This window comes from Pagrus major, chromosome 23, assembly GCF_040436345.1.
Source record: "Pagrus major chromosome 23, Pma_NU_1.0".
NCBI lineage: Eukaryota > Metazoa > Chordata > Actinopteri > Spariformes > Sparidae > Pagrus > Pagrus major.
In genome coordinates this window covers 5557340-5568497 of record NC_133237.1, presented here as the reverse complement: position 1 = coordinate 5568497, position 11158 = coordinate 5557340, and positions in this window count along the sequence as shown.

Genomic DNA, 11158 nt, shown 5'->3' with positions numbered 1-11158 from the left:
TTGTGATGTGTATTTCTACTGTGATGGTTATTTCTACTCTGTATTTCTATTATATGCTTAGTATTTCTACTGTGTATTTCGACTGTGTGCTATGTATTTCTAGTGTATTTGTACTGTGTGCTGTGTATTTCTACTGTGTATTTCTCTTTTGTGATGTGTATTTCTACTGTGTATTTCTATTGTCTGCTCTGTATTTCTACTGTCTATTTTGACTGTGTGCTGTGTATTTCTACTGTGTATCTCTATTGTGATATGTATTTCTACTGTGCGATGTGTATTTCTACTGTGTATCTCTATTGTGATGTTTATTTCTACTGTGATGTGTATTTCTACTGTGTATTTCTGTTGTCTGCTCTGTATTTCTCCTGTGTATTTCGACTGTGATATGTATTTCTAGTGTATTTGTACTGTGTGCTATGTATTTGAAATATTAGCAATGGATTTAAAGATAAATAACAAGATATACATTATATATCTTTTATTTTGTGAACATCTTAGGCTATATGGGATTTGCCTCTCTCCGTAGTTTGTGTTCAGAGTCTTTAGAATAATTTCTTATTTGATTATTTGTTGACATTTTTACACCAATGCCATCCAGACAAATTCATGCACTTACTGCACTCAGCAAATGAAGTCATTCTTTTTTGACTCGGAGTGATTACACACCGCACACTGTGAACTTTCTGCTGTGAAGGTGGCAGTCAGTCAAGTTCAGACCATTTATTTCTGAAGTGCTTTGACACAAGGCACTTTAGTGAGAAGAGACAATGCAGGAAATATAATAAAACCATAATACTTCATTAAAACCCCACAGTCCTTGAGGTTTATTAGCACATGACAAGAAAAGTGTGTGAGCACTCGTGTGTAAGTACAGAGGAGCTGTCGCAGAGAGCAAACTAGTGTCAGGAACCCTGATGGCTGCTTGTTAGAAGGATGGAAAAACTTATTATTCAGTTTTCTCCTTCCCCAATTCTTCAGTTTAGCCTAGATATCTGGGTCTAAGGTATCTATGCAACTTAATACTTCTACTCTACATCTCAGAGACAAATATTGTAGTTTTCACTCCACTACATTTGTCTGAAAGCTGTAGTTAGTTGTGGTGATTTTGAATGTTTGTGATTGACTGAAGGGTGAAGTGTTCCCTTATGGGTTGAGTAAATTCTCCTGCTTCTTAAGATACATAAACTATTAATAACTCTGCTGGATTAGCTGCAAAACACATCGTCACAAAACTGAAACCAGGCTGTTTTTCTGACACTTGAAAAATTGACTTTTTAGAGATTCGTGCTTCTCACAGGACATTTAGGATACAAACATTAGATTATCTCAGAGAATATGATGCATTGCTGTACAAAATAGTTCAAATGAGCTCAACCTTAAACATCTGTAGCAGTTAAATGCAACATACACATTAATGCAGCAGTGATATTAATCCAGATGCATCAAATATAATCGGAAAACACTGACAAGGACCATTACACTGCATATTGAGTACTTTTACTTTTGATACTTAAAGTAAATGTTGCTGAAAGTACTTACTTATTGAGGTTTTGAACGCAGGACTCTTACTTGTAGTGTGGAAGTATTTTCACCAGTACTTTTACTCAAGTAAAGGATCTGAAAATACTTTTTCCACCACTAACTTTACACTACCTTGTTTTCACCAGAGGAGGGCGCTGCATATCCAGATGTAGTCAGAGCGTCAGACTGAAAACCCCTTTTTATGGCTGACTGTGATTCTTCAAAAAAGTGTCTAAGAGATGACAAAGTAACTGATACAAACACTTAATATTCATCCATATTACCTTAAATTGCTCGATTTAATGACTGTTACCACAACTAATACAAAATACAAAAAACATTTCAAATGTCACACTTTGAAAAGCACAGGTGTAATTAACAAAATGATGATGGCTGAATGTCATTCAGCAGGTATTTATCATGCTGGCTCACTGTCATGGCTAACTCTTCAATAGATCATAGCCAACATTAATGTTATCGGTAACACCTGTGCTCTTCCTGCCAGAACAAGTCATAATGTCTGTTACATGAATCACATTAAAGGCCCTGCAAAACCATTATAAACCTATAAAAGGGGTTTTAGTTCTTTTGACTGATGAGACTTGTCAGGACCGTGAAGACATTAGCGGACTGTGCTTGACTGACATCACTCTGACCACAACTGCCGCATAGACCTGCACACCTTTGACCTGAGCAGAGGTCCAATCAGCCAGAATGACAGACAACACCTGTGTGGATGTGAAGTACTCAGATCCATTACTTAGATAAAAGTACCAATGCATTCATGTAAAAAATACTTATAGTAAAGTAAAGAATTCGTATCCCTCTTGTATAATTATTTACTCATTATAATGCTGGATGATGATTAGTAATGCATGAATGTGTGAGAATCAATTTCTGTTGCTGTTGGTTGAAGTAGAGATAATTACTCAGAATGACTATGCAGAAAAATTACCCCTGTCGTGTGAAGTGGAGTAGAATCGTCATGGGAGTTGTTGTCCTCAATGGTAAACTACCACCATTGCTGATGAAAATCTCTCTATATGACTCAGACAGAAATACTGATGTATTAAACTTTTACTCATGTCATGTTTAGTCACTTTCTCTGACTTTCTTCCTCATTCTCTGACGAATCATCTGGTACTTCCCTGGAAGTTATAAAGACATGCAGCCAAATGAAACGCACCATTCCTTTGAATAATTGTGGGAAACATTTTGGACTACGTAAGTACACAATTCAACAAAATATATGACATAGGATGAGTCATTTTTTGGACATTTTAATGCAGAGATGCTACATATTATATCTTGAAATGTAATGTTTGGATCAAGATTGTTTTCCAATCTAGATCTTTTTTGTGAAATACTGGAATGCTTTTTTCCTCACTGGCCCTCGAACAGTTATGTAAATGAATCTGAGAAGTTTTAGATGGGAAATGCCTCTTTACTGGAACTACAAACAAGCACATAGACGTCTAAAATGCGACAAGGTGCCCCAACTTGGCTGTTTCTTTTGTCACAAAAAGAGGGGCCACAAAATGAAATCTGAAAAGTGAGTGAAATAGAAGTACAAAGTAGCATTAAATAGAAAGACATTCCAGTAAAGTAAAAGTACCTAAAAATTGTACTTTGAGTAAATATACGTAGTAAAACAAAAACTGTGAATAAGTTCTTTGTTTTATATGGTTAACTGTGTCCACAATTACACAAAATGTCTTGTGACCTTGGCGAAGGACATTACATATTCATGATGTGAAGAAAAAATTGCCTCTTCACTTTCACAGCAGTGTGTTACGGTGTGATATATGTTGGATGAGGTGCAGGGGAGACAGGACCGCCACACATGGGGCCGATCCGTGCAGCTCTGCAGCCTGGAAAACAGTAGGTGCATGTGAATAGATGCCCACATGTACACAGGGAGAGGGAGGGAGCTGTAAATAGAAAGAGAGAAAGACCAGGCCTGAATGCCGTAATGCAGCCGTGAATAAGAGACGTTTTGAATGCAGCTTTGTTGATATGCACACACACACACACACACACACACACACACACACACACACACACACACACACACACACACACACACACACACATGCACAGCTCAGCGTTCCATTAGAGGAAGCCCAGGCCATTAGTACTTTTATCTTTTCTGTGTGGGACATCACTGACAAGACTCCCCTCTCAGCACACACACACATAATCACACATCAACACACATGCAGCCAGCAATCTCTGTCTCTCTGATGCAGATGTTACTACAGTGTGTTTTAATGGCGGTCATAACAGCAGAGCAGGCTCTCCACAGAGAGTGATTCAGCTCCATTTTCAAAAGGCTGTCTCTCCTTTCATGCTGATAAGATGCCTCAAACAGCTGACACTGCGCACAAAATATCTCCGCCAGTCTCTCTGAATGTGCAATTTCAAAACGTCTCATTGTGTCCCCGTCAGTTCGGTCTTCATTCACAAAACACTTGTCTCCTTCTGTGCAGATAACCATGCCTGTAACAGCTGACAGAGTGCATGAAGCTCCCTCCTGTCTCCCTCCTCCTCTGCACATGAAACATGTTCTGGATGTGACATTGAAATGTTATTCTGAGTCACAGTAACTGTGTCGTCTGTCTGCATAAACATGTCTCATTATACACTCGTAAGAAACAGCTGACGGCATACAGTGTGTCACTCACACACATAAACAAATGAACCAGTGAGTAAATGCAGAAGGTTTGAATGCATCCTCAGTTCTTGTGCTATATGCTGGCCACAACCTCTCTTTATGTGCAGTTGGAGGAGAAAACGGTGCACTTTGCAAATGCTAATCCCAAAGACGGCGAGACGTGCGACATAGTTAATCTCTAGAATTTGAAAAAAGATTCAGCGCTTGAGTTATGAGTGCATGCTTTCCTCCTCAAATTTTAACCCTCAAAAACCCAGGACAGAGACATGCCAGAAGAATTTAAAGTGACAAACGTAAAACTATTCACCATGCTAACGTCATCATAATACGAAGGCCAATGAGAGCCAGTTACATTAACTCGCTAGTTAGCCAAGAATAGACAAGAAACTAAACAAGATATGATCGTTCAAGAGGATATAATCAATAATTTTGAAAATTGACTTGAACATATTGATGGTGAAAACATATATGGTCACACAATACAAAAAGTACAGTAAGTATATTCGGAAGCATTTATACAGTATTGCTTCATTCATCCCAAACTGCATCAACATGTATGACCTCCTGACTGATTTTCTGGCTTGCAGGTGTATTCTGTTGCATCACCCTAGCAAAAAGAAGACTTCTAATCTCACATTGCACATAGTGCCTTGTGGGGTTAGAGAAGGTGAAGAAGTTCAAGTTGTGAAGAAAGTGAAGAAATTCAAGTTGTGATGAAGGTGAATAAGTTCAAGTTGTCAAGTTTTTTATGAAAACAGTGGAAGACTGGACTCAAAGTCAGTGTTTTTTTGTTTTTAGTTTGAACATGTCCTGCATGCTAAGTGACCAGACAGTAAACAAACCCAATACCAAATACAGGGCCGATTTGAGGCAACTGTATATAAATTCAGTAACATAGTGACCTGTCTTGTCTGTTACAACTCCATTTTTTGTAATTAGGACTGATTAACAGGAATAATTTGTTGTACAGTACATGTAGTGTATATAGCTTATAAGTGAGTATAGGTCATGCAAAATGATGCAGATTAGATAACTTTTTTTTTATTAAATCCTAATAAATAAACAATACTTAAGGATGTTTTTTTCTGACCTCCACTTTGAATGCTGCTTATTTAGCCAACCATACAGGAATTCAAGTTATCAAGATAAAATTTAAAACCATATTTGTAACCATGCTTAACGACACTGACTGTTGCTCTGTTGGTCCACTTTGGTGAAGGCTGAAATATAATGTTTGACCAGTCGCCATGAAACTGGATACAGACATTCAGCATGAAATGTACTAAAACTAGGTGTGGATACTTTAACTTTTCATCAGGCTTACCTAAAAAACAAAACAGATAAAAACGACATTCTTATCAGTCTCAGTCTTCGCAAATGTTAGCATGCTAACACGCTAACTCAAGATGGTGAATATGGTAAACATGTTAACTGCTAAATATCACTATGTTAGCATTGTCATTGAAAGCATGTTAGTATTGTTATCGTGAGCATGTTAGCATTGTTACCATGAGCATGTTAGCATGCTGATGTTAGCTGCTGAGCCTAAGAACAGTCTCACAGAGCTGCTAGCATGGCTGTCGACTTAATGTGTCTGGTTTCCCTTTGAAAATGGAGAACAAGGTATCAGGTTAAACACACACTCAAAATCTTTGATGATGCAGACTTATACAGGGACCCACACACACATCCTCTGCTGCAGTGATACAGGTGTTGCTCAGTTTGTGCTCAGGACATACAGTATGTACACATTGATTTTATTAGGATACATAACATACATAATACATACATAAAAAGTAGTTGCACCATTACATGTACATGGATCTTTCTCCACACATACGTGACTCTGCCCGTGAGCACACATGTACACAAAGTATACTCTCAAACAACAGGGCTGCCCGCCCACTGAACACACACAAAAACACACATGCTCATATGCACACACTTGACCTTGATCGAGACAACAGGGTGGCAACTCTCCCCATTGACTGGGTCCATTAGGGGCCAAAGTGCAGCTGAGCCACATGCTGTACAACCACAAAGAGACACACTGGATTACAGAGGGACAGCCAGGCATACAATGGAGGAGGGGTGGGGGTTGGCGGTGGTGGGGCTGGGCGGATGAGAGGAGCGGGATGATGGAAGCGGCAGGAGGCAGAGAGGGACAGAGGATGGGGAAAGGAGAGAGTAGGATTTAATCTATTTTCATAAAGGTTCCATTTTCATATTATCAACGTATTAACAGCTGGCTATTCTGTAAAACTCTCATTTAAATCAATTGATTGCTCACGGAGGTTATATTTCTGGCACAAGAACATTTGATTTTTGGGACAGAAGATTTGATCAAAGCAATTCATTTTTGGGACAAAAATATAACCAAAAAGTAGGACATTATTTATTGAGATGAAACCTTTTTCGTGTTGGGCTGACATGAGGGGAGTTCAAAGTGTGAGTGCAGAGAGGAATGGAATATTCCCTTTACGGGACACAAGGTGGACGAGTGGATTTTTTAAGAAACAGAACGAGAAACACAGGCTCTCCCTTTTTCATCATGCACTGGTCCAACTGAACCTCGCTCTCAACTCTCTCTTTTTTCTTCTCTCCTTTCCACCCTGTACCCCATCTATCTACCTGGCCATATATGATATTCTTGTTCTGATGGACAATTTTTCTCAGTAATGTAAGGCTGAGGTTCCTGATACGAGGTTCCATCTGAGATGTGCGTCATGAATTAATGATCAGTGCTGAGTAAGACCCTGTCTCTAAGTGCTGCTGGTGCTCACATCACCTCCACTGCCCCATCTGTGTGTGTGTGTCGCTCAGTTTTAAATATGCTTCACCTCTCTGCACGCAAGCAGAGGCTGTTAACTCAACCGCGGCTATCAAAGGGGCGCTTATATCAGGAAATTCAAGTGAACAACACTGAAGATTTGATCAAAGCAATTCATTTTTGAGTGCTGTAGAAACAATGCTTCATCTCATTTGAAGAGAAAACAAAGGAATGCTTCCCAAAAGGAAATAAGCGACAGTGATGCAGCGTCGATATCGACAGTGAAAGTGACATTTCAGCTTGATTTCCCTGCATACAAACCAGAGATCACATCACACCAGTTCCTCAAAGCCTCCACTGGCTCCCCAATTATTGGATGTGGGGGGGCAGAGGCTTCTTCATTGCTGCCCCCACCCTCTCTACCCCAACATATCACGCTTTCTGCATCACTCGACTCTTTCAAAACCACATTCAAACCCTGCCTCTTAAAATCTGGATTTAATCTATGATACATTAGTCCCCAAGCTCCTCGCTCCTTTTTCATTTGCAGTTGTTTTTGTACTGTTATTTGTTATTTACCTCTACTGTTTCTGTTATTGTCTTTTCCCCTTTACCAAGTAAAGTGTCAATCTACTCATTACATGAAAGGATATTCTGGTATTTTTAAAGATGGGCCCTATATTTAGATATTTTGGTGTGTAAATGATTCATACTTGCCAAAAGTTATGGAATCAGTCCAGTAGATCGTCTCAGCTGACAGCCGCAACACAGACTGCAATGGCTGCCTTGTTATTTATGACTATTTAACTGATTTTGACAATCTAGATGAGGCAACCACTGTAACAACTGAGACCTCAGCCTGTGAGTGGCACAAACAAGCACTTTAAGTAGACGTAACGCTGACGATCGGAGTTGCCCCAAAGGATTACGTAGCAGCTATTGCAGCTGTGTCATGTCTGCCAGCTGAGACGATATACTTGAGCAATTCCGAAACATACGTATGAATCATTTACACACCAAAACATGTCATACGGAGCCCGAAAGATACTAGAAGGACAACGCCCACCCCAGCCTCGGTCTGTTCACCCTCCTGCTGTCTGGAAAAAGATACAGATGTATCCACTGCCTTACCACCAGACTACAGAGCAGCTGCTTTTCCTGAGGATGTGAGACTCCCCAATTCATCCTCAACACTGTAGCACAAAAGGACTCAAACATAGTTTTGTTTTGTAAACCCCAGTGTGTAAAAATGCTAAATAAATGTACCTTGTACCTTACAAATATAGTCCCCAGGTTTAATAATACCAGAAATCCCCTTCAAGGTGAGTTGTGGAGCCACATTTGAATCTGGAGAGTGTGATGGTACAGCTTATTAAATTTGCCTAAAGGCATAGTCTGGAAAATACAAAAGGCAGTACTTAAACATGAAGCAACCAAAAAGGAAACTGCTAGCCAGGCTCTGTCATAATGGTGACAAAAATATGAGATATAACATGTTAATTAAGAGAACTTTACAGATGCTGGTAGACAAATTTTGTTTCCTTTGGACAGAAGCAGGCTAGCTGATACCCACCGTTTACAGTTTTTGTGCTAAGCTAACGGGTTGCTGTGAGCAAAAAGTGGTCTAGATCACGTCTTTTAGACGTCATTTATGGACATCCAAGACGTCTAAAAGACGTCCTCCAGAATGAAAGTTTTTTATACGTCTTTTCTGGACGTTGTATAGAAGTTTATATGTCGTTTGTCGACTAATTCTGGCTGTCCGCGGACGTCCAGATCATAGCCAGTATGAACGTCTATTCTCAACTAATTCTGGATGTCAGTGGATGTCTAGATTATGGCCTGACTGGACGTCTTTTCTCAACGTCATTTATCGACTAATTCTGGCTGTCAATGGACGTCCAGATCATGGCCTGGCCCGACGGACATGATATCAACCTGTTTTGGACGTCCACAGACGTTGCCTGCTCAGTGGGTACTGTACAGACATGAGAGCGGTATTGATTTTCTCAGCTATATTCTTAGCAAGAAAGTGAAAATGCAAAACTTGCCAAATTGATTTGGATTTTCTAAAACACTGTTAGAAGTCCTAAACCATTACAGTAGGTGCAATCACCACATAATTTTATACTGGTTACATTTAACTAATGTGTCAAACAAGAATAACTTCACTATAAGAAGTTCATCACTACCATCAAAATAAAATGTCAATTCATCATTTATTAAGCCAAGACAGTCAAAAGTTTATGGTGTCAAAGTGACATTAAAATTAACATTTAAATTGTGTTTCTTGAAGTCATATCATCGTGTGTGTAAAGGTTCTGATCACCAGTGTGTTTAGCAAACTGGTCTCATAAAACCAGCAGACCTTCTCTAATGGAGCATCAGTAATCTGCTGAAGGACCTCTAATCCCAACACACCAAACACACACATACAGAAGGACATAGTATGCAATCTCACATCTGCAGCGTGCAGATTTACACAAAGAGGTGTAATCTAATCTGATCCAGGCCCTTTTTTTTTTCCTGGCTGTGACCATTCATCAAATATGTCATAACATAAATGACAGCAGATTAATGGGAATGGGTGAAAGCATGGAGACTTCCTGGATTAGAAACAGCTCGTCGAAGGCTAAAAGCCAGGAGGTGTTTCCAGAGCCTTCTCTGTGGTGACAGGTTGTTACAGAGACTGCCTACATGGAACTGAGCCTTCATTAAAAGTGTTACCTGTGCGTTTCCTGCCATGTCAAGTCAGAATGTCTGACTTTAAAAAGGTCGGTCGCAAGATTAATCAACATTCACTTATAAAGATAATTTGCATCAGTACACATGCCCTACTCTTTAAACACAATGCAGGATTTGACATAGTCATTTATATTCAACAAATAAGGGCCAAATATCATCTTGTGTTACAGAAAAATAGGCCTACCTTTAGACAAAATATTTTGTTATGTTTTTTATTGTTATCTCTGTTAAAAAATACACAATATGCAAGCTATTTTATGTCATATGTTACCAGTTAATAAAATCCCCTACGGGCTTCCACTGTAAAGATTCAGGTGATTGAAATTATGATAGTACTTTCATCATCTCCTTGACCCTCTAGTTCTTTTGAAGAATGAAGGAATATTTGTGTAATCTAACAATCAGTATGTGTGTGATTATCTGAATGCTCCCAAGTCCTACCAACTGTACATCTTTCTGCTTTTCCCATTCTGCTGACAGGGCTTGAATGTAGCAGAAGAACTTCTGAAGCTGAGCAGCACAGCTCTCAAGCTGACCTTCTGCCTCCTGCTTTTGGGAATCAATAGTGTCGAAGAAGAAAATCTCTTCAAGGTTTTTCTAGGACAGTGAGACAGCCAATTTCCCAGTCATTTCACACCTTCTGTGTAAGTGGTTGAACGCCTCTGCTCCCAGTGTGCACTCTGGCTCCAGCAGCACGGCGACGGCAGGTACAAGAAATCACCGGCCGTTGAATGGAAATGGATTTTTTTTTCCAGGGGGACTTTAAAGAGTGGCGGGCCATGACCCTGTGAGGTGAAGGGGACTTATCCGATCCAGCCAGCATCCTGGTGTCTCTACTCTCTGAGATGGTCACAGCTCTTAATGGAGCCTTAAGGTGTAATATCTGTTACTGTGGGGGGAGGGGAGGCTCTATAATAACAAGTTTCCAATTTTTCCATCAAAATTCCTCTTCATCTCCAACAGCTTTCATCCTGGATTTACTATATATGTTCCTGAACTCCTTACTGGCACAAGAAATCGATGGACTAAAACCAAGTGTGAGTGAATCTGAGTAACATTTAAACTCAAAACCATGACCACTGTTTAGCAGAGTTTAATGGATCAGTAGTTAGCGACTACCTTGTAAACATAGAGGGGCATTTAGCAGCTAAGATATTTTTCTTAGAAGTTGGTGTGGGTGTCGTGACCGCAGCCTGCTCTTAATACTTATCCTGTTTTTTCCCTCATGCCTTATCACTAACTCTCCTGTCGTCAGATCTCACTTCACCTGCAACCAGCTCCTCACCTGCAGCTCATTACCCTCATTAGCCTTCTAGTATAAACCAGCCTGTTTCATTCAGTCCCTGCCAGACTGTCTAGTGTGTTTGTCTGGCCTTCCAGCATTTTTGCTTTGTGTTCGCCTGATCTGCATGTTCTGAACCCCTGCCTGTATTACGGGCTGTTATCTG